The sequence below is a fragment of the Rhinopithecus roxellana genome, chromosome 6 (assembly GCF_007565055.1).
Source record: "Rhinopithecus roxellana isolate Shanxi Qingling chromosome 6, ASM756505v1, whole genome shotgun sequence".
Lineage (NCBI taxonomy): Eukaryota > Metazoa > Chordata > Mammalia > Primates > Cercopithecidae > Rhinopithecus > Rhinopithecus roxellana.
Genome location: NC_044554.1, coordinates 86766983 through 86784304, shown reverse-complemented (window position 1 = coordinate 86784304; position 17322 = coordinate 86766983). Strand labels below are relative to the sequence as shown.

General features: G+C 40.5%; 1 protein-coding gene and 1 pseudogene across 5 annotated transcripts in view; both read left to right on the top strand.

Moving 5' to 3' along the window:
• Window positions 1-17322, top strand: part of COBL (cordon-bleu WH2 repeat protein) — a 310164-nt gene that overhangs the window by 55470 nt on the left and 237372 nt on the right. The gene's annotated exons all lie outside the window — the stretch shown is intronic.
• Window positions 2106-2866, top strand: LOC104657654 (annotated as a pseudogene).

The following is a 17322-nucleotide window of genomic DNA, read 5'->3' as shown; positions in this document are numbered from 1 at the left end:
GGCAGATGCCACAATTCCCAGCTAATTTTTATATTTTTAGTACAGCAGGGATTTCACCATGTTGGTCAAGGCTGGTTTCAAACTCCTGACCTTAGGTGATCTGCCTGCCTCAGCCTCCCAAAGTGCTGGGATTACAGGCATGAGCCACCATGCCTGGCCCCTCAGGCTGCCTTCTTTCGACGCCTCCAGGGCCCGTACAACTGGGCTTGGTGCATCCTCCCTGTCAGGCATCACCTCCGGTTCCTCCATTCCCTCCCTGGTGCATCAACTCTCCACCAAACATCTCATCACACTGCTGTGTTCTTAGCTCAGCTGAAATCACCATTGATGTTTTGTGTTTTGCAGTAACTTTCGACTCTATTCTCACCTTCGTTCATTCATTGCACAGATATTTACTGTGGGCCTTCTACTCACCAGCATTTTATGCCCTGGGAACCCAGCCATGAATATGACAGGTGAGGTCTCCCTGCAACTCTAATACATTATGTTCTAGTGGGGGAGATAAAGAATAAACAAATAAATATAAAGTAAAATTTCAGGAAATGATAATGAGTTGAAAGAGAGTTACAAAGGGTTGCAGTTTTTCTTTTTCTTTTTTTTTTTGAGATGGAGTGTTGCTCTGTCGCCTAGGCTGGAGTGCAGTGGCGCACGATCTTGGCTCACTGCAACCTCCACCTCCTGGGTTCAAGCGATTCTCTTGCCTCAGCCTCCCAAGTAGCTGGGATTACAGGTGTGTGCCACCATGCCCGGCCAAGGGCTGCGGTTTTGGATGGGCTGTCAGGAGAGCTTCTTTGAGGAGGTTTTGCTGTACATGGACCTCAGTGAAGAGAGGAGTAAGCCGTCTACAGTGTACAGCAGCATGTGCACATCTCCTGAAGTGGGACTGAGCTTGGTGTGTGTGAGCAGCAGGAATCAGGCAGTGTGGCAGGAGTAGTGGGGCACTAAGGAGAACGGCTGGAGGTGAAGCAGGAGAAGTGGGCAATGGAGAAGGGGTGTGGAGGTTTATAAAGTTCATGAGATGCCCTCAGAATGTTTTGGGGAAAGGCAGGATGTGATCTGAGCCCACCTTCCTTATCCCTCCAGAGAAGTCATGGCTAAATGTAAGTGCGATCTTGTTATTGCCCTGCCTGGAGTCTTCTGTGGGTTTCTGCCACCTCTGGGATAAGATCCAGGCTCTGCTGCCTGGTCCCTGCACCCTTTACATGGCTGCTCTGCTGTACACTGTCAGGCCCCAGCTGCAGCTTACCTGCAATCCCAGTTCTTCACACATCCCACAACCTTTCCTATCTTCTCCTATAGAGACCCTTCCTTCTGCTAGATATGTCCTTATCCCATTCTGCAACACTTAGCTCAACCAGTGCCTCAGGATTGTCCCCTCAGGCCACCACCCTCTTTCCTAGAAAGAGCATCTGCTCTTATCTGGAGCTCCACGAGCGTTGTATGTGAGCCTTTCTCATGGCACAAGCCTTGGTGTCTTGTGTTTGTTTATCTGTTTCCTACCAGTGGTGGACTTGCATCAGGGAGGGATCCTGTCATCCACATTTGTGGATGTTCAGAATCTATCCCAGATACTGACCCATGGAAGAGAAATAGTAAGTATCTTTTGAGTGAATGAAAGGATGAATTCAAGTCATGTGATCTTTCTCCCTTTTTATTTTCAACGCAAACTTTACATATTATCCTGTTCTATAAATGAGATAGACAAGAGCCACTTCATAATTTATTTTAGATCTTTAAAAATAGTATACGGTCTTGGCCGGGTGCGGTGGCTCAAGCCTGTAATCCCAGCACTTTGGGAGGCCGAGACGGGGGGATCACGAGGTCAGGAGATCGAGACCATCCTGGCTAACATGGTGAAACCCCGTCTCTACTAAAAAATACAAAAAACTAGCTGGGTGAGGTGGCGGGCGCCTGTAGTCCCAGCTACTCGGGAGGCTGAGGCAGGAGAATGGCGTAAACCCGGGAGGCGGAGCTTGCAGTGAGCTGAGATCCGGCCACTGCACTCCAGCCCGGGCGACAGAGCGAGACTCTGTCTCAAAAAAAAAAAAAAAAAAAAAATAGTATACGGTCTTGAGCACCATCTTCCCCATGTGGTAGGGTTGCACATGATCAGTAGCTACAACTCGAGAAAGATGACGGAGCAAAAGCAAAGAAAAATCCCTTTGGTTCCAGAAAATCTCCTGAAAAAGAGGAAGGCTTATCAAGTCCTCAGAGCCACCCAGGCAAAGCAGGCACCTTTGGCAAAGAAGGAGCAGAGGAAAGGAAAAGGGCTCACGTTAAGTGACTGGAATCATTCTTATATGATTCCTGGGGGCAGAAATGTGACAAGATGCTTCTCAGACGACTAGAAGTGAGACCTCATGCCTTGGAATTGCCAGATAACTTTCCTTGGCCTTTATTGTATGCATTGAAAGGATGAATGGCGTGAGTTTACTGGTGCAGAGAACCATGGCAAGACTTTGCCCAAAGAAAATTTTTAGTGGTGTCTTTGTAAAAGTCACCCCCCAGAACCTAAAAATGCTGCGTATAGTGGAAACTTATATGACCTGGGGTTTTCCACATCTGAAGTCTGCCTGTAAACTCATTTTGAAAGGTGGACGAACCAAGGTCAAGAAGAAGACCGTTTCTCAGATGACACAGTGATGAGGAGCACCTGGGGAAGTTTGGTGTCATTTGCTTGGAAGACCTCATTCATGAAATTGCCTTCCTGGGGAAGCATTTCCAGGAGATCTCATGTTTTTTGCACCCTTTCCACCTCTCAGTGGCCCATCATGCTACCACAAATAGAGTGGGCTTCCTCAAGGAGATGGGCTCACCTGGCTGTTGGGGTGAACACATCAATCAGCTCATCCACCAGCTGAACTAGACCCAGGTGAGGCAGGGCTGAAAACTGCCCTTGGGCTGATTTTTGATGGGCCATGCCTTGCCACTTAAAAGTTCTTTTTGCAGTTACTAGTATTCCTACCAGTAACCTTGAGATTGGGTTACTCTTTTTTTATTTTTTTTGAGCTGGAGTCTCACTCTGTCACCCAGGCTGGAGTGCAGTGGCATGATCTTGGCTCACTGCAACCTCCACGTCCCAGGTTCAAGTGATTCTTCTGCCTCAGCCTCCCAAGTAGCTGGGATTACAGGCACCCACCACTGTACCTGGCTAATTTTGTATTTTTAGTAGAGGCAGGGTTTCACCATGTTGGTCAGGCTGGTCTTGAACTCCTGACCTCAAGTGATCCACCCGCCTGGGCTTCCCAAAGTGCTGGTATTACAGGCATGAGCCACCACGCTCGGCTGAGATTGGGTTACTATTAAGAGTAACCTTGAGATTGGAAGGAAAGAGGAGGCTGGTACTAACAGATGGAGACCTGCTGGGAGCAATGAATGCCTGATTAGGACATCGGGCTATGCATAGCCTAAGAGTTATAGGCTTAAAGATGTTGAGTAGCAAAAAACTGTGTTGCTGTGATCATTTAGCTGGAAATGAGGAAGGAATAATATTAATAACTGATTTCAAAAAGGACTTGAAAATGTGAATCATTTATTTTGCTGAAGAAATCTTAACTTTTTTTGAAATTACTTTTTATTGCTGTTGTTATTACTTTTAGGTGCCACACTGCAGTAAATTTTTATCAGTGCAGTAGAAGCATATGTTTTTGCTTTTTTGGGGGGAATTTTTATCAAGTGTCTTCAGAGAAGATTATTTCCTGCTTGATCTTCAAAAACTGAAAGGAAGAGTCAAAGAAAAGACAGTAGGTGACGTTCATGGCAAGCACCTCTCATCACAGTCCAGTTCTAAGGAAAAATTCCGGTGTTTTCTACATTGGCTGCCGCCTCATCTGAAATCAGCACATTCCATGGAGGAAAGAGTCCTGCTTTGTTTGTGGTCTGTCCTAGGGTTTAATGTTGGTAAATGAGTAACTCTAGCATTTGTATAAGGCTCCCTAAGATTCCTGCAGCAATCAACCAAGCCCAGGGACATAATTGAATCTGGAGATTCCTGGGGCTTTGTTTTGAAAAAGACTTGAAATATACATAGGAAGAAAAGCACAAAAATAAATGTTCACTTGTCTCTTCAAAAAGCAAAAAAAGTATATGTTTTTAACCATTCATTGAAGAGTTATACACTTTTAAATAATAACAGTTTCTTTTAATTTGTTTACGGTAGTCAGTTATAACTGTCTTCACTAATTAAGTGTTGCTTCTAGTTATAAAAAAGTATATTTTGAAAAGAGCTATCTTATTTCCAGGAAAGTAATTTAAAAATTAGCAAACAAATACACTATATTACAGGTAAATAAATAATGCATTTTCTTTGTCACAGCAAATACACAGTGTCCTAAAGCTTAGCTTTAAAGTTTAATTTCATTAATCAAAACATTTCCTCATTGATTATCAATACCTAATTGCGGGTCTTATAGGAATAGACAGGGAAGATTTCATCAAAATCTGAGTGAGATTTTAGTATTTTTGTGAATCTATCTGTTTTTTTAAAGATCAGATTATTTTACTAAACATTAAAATGGCTCTAGTGTGTAAATTCTTTCATATTTTGTGTGATGAATGCCAAATATTAGCAATATTTTTAGAAAACAATTTTAACTGTAATATATTTTATGTATACATCTTATAAAATTATGTATATTTATATATAGGTTTATCTGTAAATGTACATAATCCCAGAATAAGTAACTTGTTCTCAAATGAAAGCATATTCAACTTAAACATCGAGTGTATAAGCCTACCTTTCTTATGCAGAATGAACCTTTGCATATTGCTTAACAGTATTCTGGATATGCCAAATTAATTCCATGATTTGTAAAATCGTGGTGGTGCCCGACACAGTTCAGTGTATGTGTCCACTGTGTTCTCTTCCTCTACTTTCTTTAGATATGCTGTCGTTTTATCCTCAGTCAAGACAAAACAAAAGAATGGCATATTTGACTGCATTGTTTGGTCTTTGTATTTAAAGACTTCTACTGAATGGAGCCTTGGTGTGATGTAGGTTTGATTGAGGGGAGAAGCAACTGTTGGAAAACCATGTTTGTATTTTTTGGTTTTGGCACGTCGTTAGGGACATAATTCACTATCGCACACCTTGTCTTCAGCATGAGGGCTGTGGGACACTGGTTCTCTGGATCTGTCTTCTTTTATCTTGTGACTTGGGAGCTTTAAATCTGGCTTTGCATCTCATCTTTGCCATGACCACTAGGAAGATCAGAGCCTTGTCTTGCTAGTCTGGAATGCAGGCTATGCAACAACATACATGACACTTCCACTGGACTGGTTTAGTTTCTGCTCTTCTGGGCTTCCTCATTCCCTGTTCAAGTCTTGTGTCTATTTTATATAATAAATGAGTAAGGAAAATTAGTAAAGGAATCCTTAACTCTGCTCTGGTGCTATATGTAAAATTCCATGTCTAAGAAGAGTGGAATTACTCACTTTAAACAGTAAATCCGGGAAGCAGCTGTCAGACAGGAAATATTTTTGAGTAAAACAATATAGTGAGGTAATAAAACTTCTCATTAGAGCACCTGTCATCATTTAGCCAGTTGGTGACCTTCATCAAGTCTCACAGCTTCTCCGAGCTTTCATTTCCTCACTGGTGGTGGTAGTAACACTGGCCCTGCTTCTGCCTGGGATCTGTGAAACCACGTGAGGCTTGCAGGAGTGCCCTGGAGGCCCTGCTAGGGTGGGTGGATGTGGATCCCGGTAGTGGTGCTTCCCCTGGGCATCTTCCATGGTGCTTTTTCATGAGGAACTCCTGAGTGAAAGCCCAGGCCCATGTGGGTGTGGTCATTGCCTCTTTGTTGTGTTCTGAAATTGGACACAGCCTGTGAGTTATTGTGTGCCCTGAAAGCCCCAGCAGTGGGCCCTCCTGACACACAAAGACTTGCTTGTGGCCCTGGGCGTCAGCTTTCCAAAGAGCCTGAGAGTGGAATGGTGGGACCCAGGCTCCTGCAGGGAATTTCATGGCCCGACCTTTTGTGCCTCGGCTCCAGCCCTTTATTTAGTGTGCTACAGTATATATAGATTGAGAATGCTAATTTGTTCTTTGCCAGCTAAAGTACCCAGGGCAATATGACGAGGAGTCAATTTAAAGGACTGCTGTCTTGGGTGGGCCGCCTGGAAACACTCTTGTCTTTGTGCTTGGGCTTGATAGTGCAGCTGCTAGGAAAGTGTGACATGGAATCCAGGGTCTCAGCTGAGCCACACGGCATTCCAGAACACATTTCAGAAATCCTTTAACCATGGGTGTGTTAGAGCAAGGAGTAAAAATAGAGGCCAAGCTTTTGGTGGAGAGATGGCTACATGCTGGCCCAGGTCCCCAGAACCCTGGTTGTGAGATCTGGCCTTGCCCTCAGGAGCTGGGCTTCTCAAACTCTACACAATCTAGGGGACAGAGCAGGGGCTGGGCTGGAGTCTCGTTGGTCAGCTGAGTGGCCGTGTCGGGTGGGGCAACCTTCAAGGCCTGCATTGCTCCTGCATCGGCATACCACCTTGATGTGAGGTCATTGGAACCTCCTGAGGTGACACCACCGAGTGCCTGGCTCACCACAGCCCATGATTCATCCTGAGTCTCTGTTCTCCACCCTAAGCCCTGTGGAGCCCTTGTTTTTGCCAGGAGGAAGTGATCTTGGCAGAGAACTTTCCTAGTCGAGCCACTGGTCATTGCTAGAGTATGCTCAGTCCCTTTCTTTGTCCTCTTCCATGGATGAACCCAGGCCTGGCCAAACTTCTGAGCATGTTCCTCCAGCCTCTCAAATATGCAGACCCTCCCTCATGGGATGGGCACGATGCGGGAATGAAAGGCAAGTGGTCTCACTGCAAATGAAGGAAGCCTTGGAGGATACTGTTCCACACTGTTTCTCTAGTTTGGTCCCTAATAATTTTATAAAGAGGAAATATAGGAAGGGCTGCATTGTGGTGGTTGATGAGTTTCCCAGAGAATGAATCTTTAGAGTCACACAATGGGTTGGATGTTACTGTCTCTGACGCTAACACTGATGACGTTGCCCAGCAGTGTCTCGGGCAGCAGTTCCTCATTTTATCCTCATAACAGCTGAAGGAGGTTGCTACAATTATTCTTCTCTTAATTACATCATGTATGTTAAACATTTGTTTATACTCAAGCGAAGCTTGCATATTCTACATAGCAGGGTCAGAAATAGTGTAAAATATTCAGATTGATTCACTCTTCACATGGATCCTGTGATTTAGGTTTTAGTGTGACTTACCTTTCAGAAATATATGTTTGGGTAGCAGCTTGAACTATCCGCAACGTACTTTTTAATTAAGTGAGAAGGGATACATAGAGATTGAAGTATGGTATAAGATGCAACTTTTAAATGCTGTTAGAGCTTTTAAATAGTAATCAACTGAGAAACCAATACATCAACCACATTTATTCAGCCCTGTGATAAGGTCTGAGGAGGATCACGAGAAAATGTAACACAAATTGAAATCGACTGCCCAAGGGTTGGTGTTTTTCACCTTCTGCAGTCCCATTCATGAGGTCGGATGGTGGCTGTGGAGCTTATGAAAAAGCCGGCATTCACAGAGATCAGTGCATCTTGGTTGCTGAACTCACAAGAACTGAGTAGGCCACTTTCTAGAGAATTCTAGGTAGTCAACCATTCTAGAATCTGATTGAGAAGAGTGGTGGAGAGGATTGGGGGGCCACCTGTACCTCAAAGAAGATGGAAAAATGGGGGATGGAAAGAGAAGGAAGGAAGACAGATACAGGGGTATATGTGCATGTTACCAGGATGTTGTTTGAACATTGGCCAGTTTGTTTTGGTTTGGTTTAGTTCAGTTCTAAATTTGATGTTGAAGGTAGTTTTTATTTGTCTATTTGTTGCAAGTGAATAATGTGTTTTCCCTTATATACAAGTTTATATGTAGGACTCAATTTAGCACAAGTAATACTTCTATACTGGAAGGACTACAGTGTAATCATTGGAGATCAGACGCCTCTTATCCTTCCATTTTTTTTCAAAAACGCTTGGTCACAGTCTCGCCTCATCTGTGAACGTCACTTTACGTCAGCCATAAAAGTGAAAGTGAAAAATCATTATGAACTGACATGGAGTGATTTGCAGTAATCATTGTCAACGAAGAGGGCACATGGAAATTATTTATAGTATATCTTTTTGCAAGAAAGAAGAGAAAACAAGAATAAACACGTATTTGCTTTCTTTTGACAGAGAAAAACAACTCAAAAAAAAAAAAAAAGGAAGAATGAGGATGTGTGGGAATGAGGTATCCAACATAAAAATAGGAATTAGATTTCTTTGAATATGGGTTGGTTATATAATTTTGATTTTGAACTACACAAGTGTTTATATATTCAGAAAACAGAATACCATCAAAATTGAAAAAAGGAAATTTTAAAGTGGAAAAACAGAAACAAAGGAATCTGTCTAAAGTTGATAACACAACTGCCCGGAATACAGACTTAATTCTGATAATTTTGAACGGTTTTCTGATTATATATCTTTATTGGAACATATTTTAAGAACAAAAGAAATGGCAAAGAACTGTTGAGATTTACCTGGTGCAATTATAGTTGGTAATGGTGTTGTGTTGTAATGCTTCAATTATTTTGTAGGTATTGTAGGTGGTACAAAAAAATAAAAAAATAAAATACATTGATGTTATTGGGAATGGAAGTTCTAATTGTGGAAGAAGGGCTACAAGCAGTAAGAATTCTCTCACCTTTTCACTCTCTCTATGAATATAAATATAAATATAAAATAAACAGCAATGATACCTTTCCAACAGTTACACTAATTACAGTTTCCCACATGGATCCTTGGAGAAATGGCAGATTACAGATCTTGACAAGGTTGTGCCTGGGGTGTCTTGTGCTGGAAAGCAAGAAGGTGTTCAAAGGCCTGTGAAGTAAGTCAAAAAAAGAAACCCAGGAGTAGGCTACAGGACCTCCTGCTGGCAAGAATAATCGTACTAATAGATTGTAATATATTAAATTAAAAGATTCAGGAGTCTGAAGTGTTACTCAAATAGAGAGAATGTCAGCTTAATAAATTCTGAAGAAATCATGCATTTTATATATTTATTTATTTATTATTTTTTTGAGATGGAGTCTGTTGCCCAGACTGGAATGCAGTGACTCCATCTTGGCTTACTGAAACCTCCGCCTCCCAGGTTCAAATGGTTCCCCTGCCTCAACCTCTCGAGTAGCTGGGAACACAGGTGCCCACCACCACACCCGGGTAATTTTTGTATTTTTTAGTAGAGACTGGGTTTCGCCATGTTGAGCAGTCTGGTCTTGAACCCCTGACCTCAGGTGATCTGCCTGCCTCGGCCTTCCAAAGTGCTGCAATTACAGGTGTGAACCACTGTGCCTGGCTAAAATTATGCATTTTAAAAATCATCATTTTGCAACCTTGACCTAGGCAAGAATTAGGTTTGAGTGATAAAATCACTGGGTTTTGAAAGATTGTTGGAGAATTAGATATTTATGTGTTCTCAGGTATTATCTCACAGATTACCTACTACTTATAAAAGGGAAAACAACCATTACAATGGAATAATCTAGAGGCTAGCCTCTTAAGCTATTGCTTAAATTCAACCCCTCCTGCTGGGGACACCCTGATAATATGTGCCAATATTATGCCCTTATATAATGCTAGGAGAAATCACCTATACTCCTCTGTAGTGTTCTTGCCCCAGAAAGCTTTTAATCTGGATTATGAAGAAACAATTGAACAAATTGAGAGTATTCTTCAAAACAGCTGCAGTGAAGTCTCCTCACAGAACTCAGTGTCATGATCCTAAAAGTCACGTGGAAATCCAGGAGACCCAGAAGGGCCAAAACAATCTTGGAGGACTCATACTTCCTGATTTCAAAACTTACTACAAAGCTACGGTAATTAAGAAGGTGTGGTACAGGCACAAGGATAGACAGGACAATGGAGCAGAACAGACAGTTCAGAAATACACCCTTAACTTACACTTATGGTCAGTTGATGATTTTCATCAAGAGCACCAACCGCATTCAAGAGCACCAACCACATTCAGTGGTTTTTTAACACATGGTGCTAGGACAACTGGACATTCACATGCAGAACAATAAAGTTGGACTCCTTGTTGATACTATACACAAAAATTAACTTTAAATGGATTATAGATCAAAATATAAGAGCTAAAACAATACAAGTCTTAGAAGAAAACACAGTAATAAATCTTTATGATGTTGGGGTTAGGCAAGGCCTTTTCAGAAATGACACCAAAAGCACATGGGACAAAAGAAAACTCGGATAAATTGGACTTCGTAAAAATTAAAGACACTTTTGTGCTTCAGGGAACACCATCAGGAAAGTGAAAACGCCTATAGAATGGGATAAAATATTTGCAAATCATGTATCTCTTAAGGACTTGTCTCCAAAATATTTGCAAATCACTTATCTCTTAAGGACTTATATCCAGAATGTGTTCTGAAGTTGTGAACTCTTACAACTCAACTTTAAATAGATAAATAACCCAATTAGAAAATGGCCAATTGTTTGTGTCCTCTTTGATTTCACTGAGCAGTGGTTTGTAGTTCTCCTTGAAGAGGTCCTTTACATCCCTTGTAAGCTGGATTCCTAGGTATTTTATTCTCTTTGAAGCAATTGTGAATGGAAGTTCATTCCTGATTTGGCTCTCTGCTTGTCTGTTACTGGTGTATAAGAATGCTTGTGATTTTTGCACATTAATTTTGTATCCTGAGACTTTGCTGAAGTTGCTTATCAGCTTAAGGAGATTTTGGGCTGAGACAATGGGGTTTTCTAAATATACTATCATGTCATCTGCAAACAGGGACAATTTGACTTCTTCTTTTCCTAACTGGATACCCTTGATTTCTTTCTCTTGCCTGATTGCCCTAGCCAGAACTTCCAACACTATGTTGAATAGGAGTGGTGAGAGAGGGCATCCCTGTCTTGTGCCAGTTTTCAAAGGGAATTTTTCCAGTTTTTGCCCATTCAGTATGATATTAGCTGTGGGTTTGTCATAAATGGCTCTTATTATTTTGAGATACGTTCCATCAATACCGAATTTATTGAGCGTTTTTAGCATGAAGGGCTGTTGAATTTTGTCAAAAGCCTTTTCTGCATCTATTGAGACAATCATGTGGTTCTTGTCTTTGGTTCTGTTTATATGCTGGATTACGTTTATTGATTTGCGAATGTTGAACCAGCCTTGCATCCCAGGGATGAAGCCCACTTGATCATGGTGGATAAGCTTTTTGATGTGCTGCTGAATCCGGTTTGCCAGTATTTTATTGAGAATTTTTGCATCAATGTTCATCAGGGATATTGGTCTAAAATTCTCTATTTTTGTTGTGTCTCTGCCAGGCTTTGGTATCAGGATGATGTTGGCCTCATAAAATGAGTTAGGGAGGATTCCCTCTTTTTCTATTGATTGGAATAGTTTCAGAAGGAATGGTACCAGCTTCTCCTTGTACCTCTGGTAGAATTCAGCTGTGAATCCATCTGGTCCTGGACTTTTTTTGGTGGGTAGGCTATTAATTGTTGCCTCAATTTCAGAGCCTGCTATTGGTCTATTCAGGGATTCAACTTCTTCCTGGTTTAGCCTTGGGAGAGTGTAAGTGTCCAGGAAATTATCCATTTCTTCTAGATTTTCTAGTTGATTTGCGTAGAGGCGTTTATAGTATTCTCTGATGGTAGTTTGTATTTCTGTGGGGTCAGTGGTGATATCCCCTTTATCATTTTTTATTGCATCTATTTGATTCCTCTCTCTTTTCTTCTTTATTAGCCTTGCTAGCGGTCTGTCAATTTTGTTGATCTTTTCAAAAAACCAACTCCTGGATTCATTGATTTTTTGGAGGGTTTTTTGTGTCTCTATCTCCTTCAGTTCGGCTCTGATCTTAGTTATTTCTTGCCTTCTGCTAGCTTTTGAATGTGTTTGCTCTTGCCTCTCTAGTTCTTTTAATTGTGATGTTAGAGTGTCATGCTCATGGATAGGAAGATTCAATATCGTGAAAATGGCCATACTGCCCAAGGTTATTTATAGATTCAATGCCATCCCCATCAAGCTACCAATGAGTTTCTTCACAGAATTGGAAAAAACTGCTTTAAAGTTCATATGGAACCAAAAAAGAGCCCGCATTGCCAAGACAATCCTAAGTCAAAAGGACAAAGCTGGAGGCGTCACGCTACCTGACTTCAAACTATACTACAAGGCTACAGTAACCAAAACAGCATGGTACTGGTACCAAAACAGAGCTATAGACCAATGGAACAGAACAGAGTCCTCAGAAATAATACCGCACATCTACAGCCATCTGATCTTTGACAAACCTGAGAGAAACAAGAAATGGGGAAAGGATTCCCTATTTAATAAATGGTGCTGGGAAAATTGGCTAGCCATAAGTAGAAAGCTGAAACTGGATCCTTTCCTTACCCCTTATACGAAGATTAATTCAAGATGGATTAGAGACTTAAATGTTAGACCTAATACCATAAAAACCCTAGAAGAAAATCTAGGTAGTACCATTCAGGACATAGGCATGGGCAAGGACTTCATGTCTAAAACACCAAAAGCAACGGCAGCAAAAGCAAAAATTGACAAATGGGATCTAATTAAACTAAAGAGCTTTTGCACAGCAAAAGAAACTACCATCAGAGTGAACAGGCAACCTACAGAATGGGAGAAGATTTTTGCAACCTACTCATCTGACAAAGGGCTAATATCCAGAATCTACAAAGAACTCAAACAAATATACGAGAAAAAAACAAACAACCCCATCAAAAAGTGGGGAAAGGATATGAACAGACATTTCTCAAAAGAAGATATTCATACAGCCAACAGACACATGAAAAAATGCTCATCGTCACTCGCCATCAGAGAAATGCAAATCAAAACCACAATGAGATACCATCTCACACCAGTTAGAATGGCAATCATTAAGAAGTCAGGAAACAACAGGTGTTGGAGAGGATGTGGAGAAATAGGAACACTTTTACACTGTTGGTGGGATTGTAAACTAGTTCAACCATTATGGAAAACAGTATGGCAATTCCTCAAGGATCTAGAACTAGATGTACCATATGACCCAGCCATCCCACTACTGGGTATATACCCAAAGGATTATAAATTAGTCTACTACAAAGACACATGCACACGTATGTTTATTGCGGCACTATTCACAATAGCAAAGACTTGGAATCAACCCAAATGTCCATCTGTGACAGACTGGATTAAGAAAATGTGGCACATATACACCATGGAATACTATGCAGCCATAAAAAAGGATGAGTTTGCGTCCTTTGTAGGGACATGGATGCAGCTGGAAACCATCATTCTTAGCAAACTATCACAAGAAGAGAAAACCAAACACCGCATGTTCTCACTCATAGGTGGGAACTGAACAATGAGATCACTTGGACTCGGGAAGGGGAACATCACGCACTGGGGCCTATCATGGGGAGGAGGGAGGGGAGAAGAGGGAGGGATTGCATTGGGGAGTTATACATGATATAAATGATGAATTGATGGGTGCTGACGAGTTGATGGGTGCAGCACACCAACATGGCATAAGTATACATATGTAACAAACCTGCACGTTATGCACATGTACCCTAGAACTTAAAGTATAATAAAAAAAATAAAAATAAAAAAAAAATAAAATAAATAAATAAATAAAATAAAAAAAAAAAAAAAAAAAAAAAAAAAAGAAAATGGCCAAAGTATTTCTGCTGACGTTTCTCCAAAAAAGATATTCAAATGACCAATAAGCTCATGAAAAGATGTTTAGTATCATTAGTTATTAGGTAAATCCAAGTCAAAAACACTGTGACATACCACTTCAAACCCACTAGGATGGCTGTAATCAAAGACGGTAACAAGCATTGGCAAGGATATGGAGAAATTGAAACCCTCATCCATTGCTTATGGAAATGGTGAAATGGTGCAGTCACTTTGAAAAACTGTTTGGCAGCTTCTCAAAATGTTAAACATGACTTCTGTCATATGACACAGGAATTTTACTTCTCAGTGGAAACATGTGAAAACATATGTCTGCACAAAAACTTGTACATAAATGTTAATGGCAGCGTTGCTTATAATGAAAAAATAGAAATAATTAAAATGTCTATCAGCTGCTGAATGCATAAATAAAATGTGATATATTAATACAATTATTAGGTAGCAATAAAAGCAATGAAGTACTGACACATGGATGAACCTTCAAAACATTAGGCTACATGGAAGAAGCCAGTCACAGAGCATACATATTGTATGATTTCACTTATGTGAAATGTCCAGAACAGGCCAATCCATAGAGATGCAAAGTATTAATAGTGGATCAGTGGTTGTCTAGGGCTGGGGAGATTGGAAGAAAAAAGGGGGGAAGGGGGGGTGACTGCTAATGCTAATGGGTTTGGGATTTCCTTTGGGGATGATAAAAAGAGTCTAAAATTGTGGTGATGGTCCCGCAACACAGTGAATATATGACAAACTATTGAATTGTACGATGTAAATGGGTGAATTATATGGTGTGTGAATTATATCTCAATAAGGCTGTTTTTAAAAAGCCAATGTCATGAAAAACAAAACAGAACAAAAACTCAGGGGAGAGTGTTCTAAAGAGATCTAAAATGCAGTGCATGAACCCTGATTGTATCTTGGATTAAAAGAAAAAGCTGTAAAAGATCACATAAGGACATCGAGGAAGTTTGTGTTTGAATTATATGTGGGATCCTATTTTCTTAGGTGTGATAAAGGTATTGAGCTTACTGCTGTTACTCTTAGGAGATGTGCTAAAGGACTTTAGAGTGCAGTACTGTTTTTTCAGCAACTTTCAAATGATTCAGAAAGCAAAAATGGTGTGTGTGTGTGTGTGTGTGTGTGTATACACATGCAAGTATGCATAGAAAGGGAAAATGGATCATGGAGTAGTTTGAGGGTAGTTTATTGTACCAATCTTTCAACATCTTTTAGGCTTCAAAATTTCAGTTGCTTCTCATCACTGTGTGTTCCATCTGACAGATATTGGTTGAGTGTACACTGTGTGTCTGGTACTGTGATCTGGGTGTGCAGTGGGGACAGTACAATTAATGATGATGTCCATGTCAGCCAATAATCTATGAAGGATGGAGAATGCAATATAACTTAGAGATATGATCCTTGCCTTCAAAGATCTTGATATGGATCTAAATCTTGATAACTAGTGTTAGAAATAAATTCTAAGTGAATCTAAACTATTGTAAGCTAGGGCAGCTTTGTGTGAGTCATTCGGCAGAGGTCACTTGAGAATGATCACACATGGGTGGTTTAAGTTGTCACACCTTTGTGTAGCTGGCAGTGTCCTGAAACAAGGGCACAGAATCCTCTCTAACCAGCAGTTTCCTGTAACACAAAGTTGTTAACATTCAACCTTCTCCCCTGGAATATTATGAGCCAATATTGTATTGGATATATTTTGTTCTTTGAGCTCCTAGAGTTAATAGCTATGTAGTTTGCAGGAACCAAATACCTGGCATGTCATACACATTCTCTTGGTGTCCTTTTCTTAGTATATTTTATGTGTTCTAATTTGCAGGTTTGACCCCAGTCCTCTGCCACTCAGGTGACCTTTAACAGTTGCTGCTCGAGATGTTATTGATTATTTAAAATTTAGAATGTATACTGTTATCTATTATTAGAATATGATCATCATTAAGTAGATTTAATAGCACTGTAAAAATCATCATAAATAGGTCAATTATTTTCAATAGTAATTTAAAGCAGGAAGCCATAAAATATAACACATAATACCTTAGTTATTTTAATGAAAAGGTATGTTAGAGGTATGTTTATTGGCCAATTCTTTGATGTGGCTGAGGCCCCTCTTTTGTGTGAGGGCAGAGCTGCTCTATCAGTCTTTTGGGCTTTCCAGCATCAGGGTTTCGAGTCAAGGGGGCAAGAGGGGCTGAAATCCAGCCCATCTCTACTCAGCAAGCTGTGCATCTGTAGCTTTGTGTGTAAAGGACTGCCACCTTTCTCCAGCTTACATTCAGCTTATATAATACCTTAGTTATTTTATTTATGATGGCTTGGCCATATGGGTCCAGTGTTTAAGGTTCAAGGACAACTTTGTAAACCATCTTAGTAATATATGAACTAAAAATTTCAGTTTGTTTTTTAAAAGTACCTGGACAATAAAAGATACTTGCACAAAAATTTGAGAAGTAAATGCTTCTGTATTTTTATAATTCCTCCCACTCTTGTCATTTTCAGTTTTCTTGCCCACACTCAATTAAATAATATTTTTAAAAAGTAAAGATAGCCTTTATAAAATTTGTCCACAGCATTTTACAAAGTTTTCTTGAAACTGTCAGCTATTTTTATTTTCAAACTTTAATTTTATCAGTTTACATAATATTTAATTAAATTTTGTAATTACAATAGCATAGGCAACTGACAGTAATAAATTGGTGAGCAAAATTTCTCTGCTTTGGCAATTGTAAAGTCCACCTTATAGGATGAGTTTTCTGAGTGTGTACCATCACTTTCTGGCTGCAAGGCTATTTGGTGTGGGGTGGACACAGGCCCATCAGAAAGAGGACAGAGCCGTGATTACCAGGCTGGCCAGCTGGTGGAGGTTTGTCAACTCTGTATTTTCTTTCTTTTTCTTTTTCTTTTTTTTTTTTTTTAATGGAGTCTCACTGTGTTGCCCAAGCTGGAGTGCAGTGGCATGATCCTGGCTTACTGTAACCTCTGCCACCTGGGTTCTAGTAATTCTCCTGCGTCAGCCTCCTGAGTAGCTGGGATTACAAACATACGCCACTGCACCCAGCTAATTTTTGTATTTTTAGTTAGAGACAGGGTTTCACCACATTGGCCAGGCTGATCTCGAACTCCTGGCCTCAAACGATCTGCCTGCCTCAGCTCTCAAGGAAAATGTTCTCCTTTAAGCCAGTTCCTGGTACAGTTTTCACAGCCAGCTCTGCAGAGGGTTTGAATGTGAGCCTCTGTGCCCAGTTTAGGTCTGGTGGCTCCTGGCAGCATTGTCTGGTAATCCAGTTGTTATTCTGATCAACAAAAGAATTATAGCATGGTGAAAATGCAAAAATAAAGCTTTCATTGAGGAGCAAAAGTAAAAGGAAAGTGTCAAGTAGGACCAAAGATGATTACAAAGAAATGTGGATATTCTCTGCTTGGAGAAGAGAAGTTACAAAATTTATTACGCTAATAAAAATGTGATTAAAAGGAGTGACATTGGAATCTTTCCTTGTCTAATCTATCTTTGAAGAATTTAAGACATGTTCACTTCTGGATTCCATGCTCTGCCCTCATCTCAAACATGACTCATCCTGTGAGAAT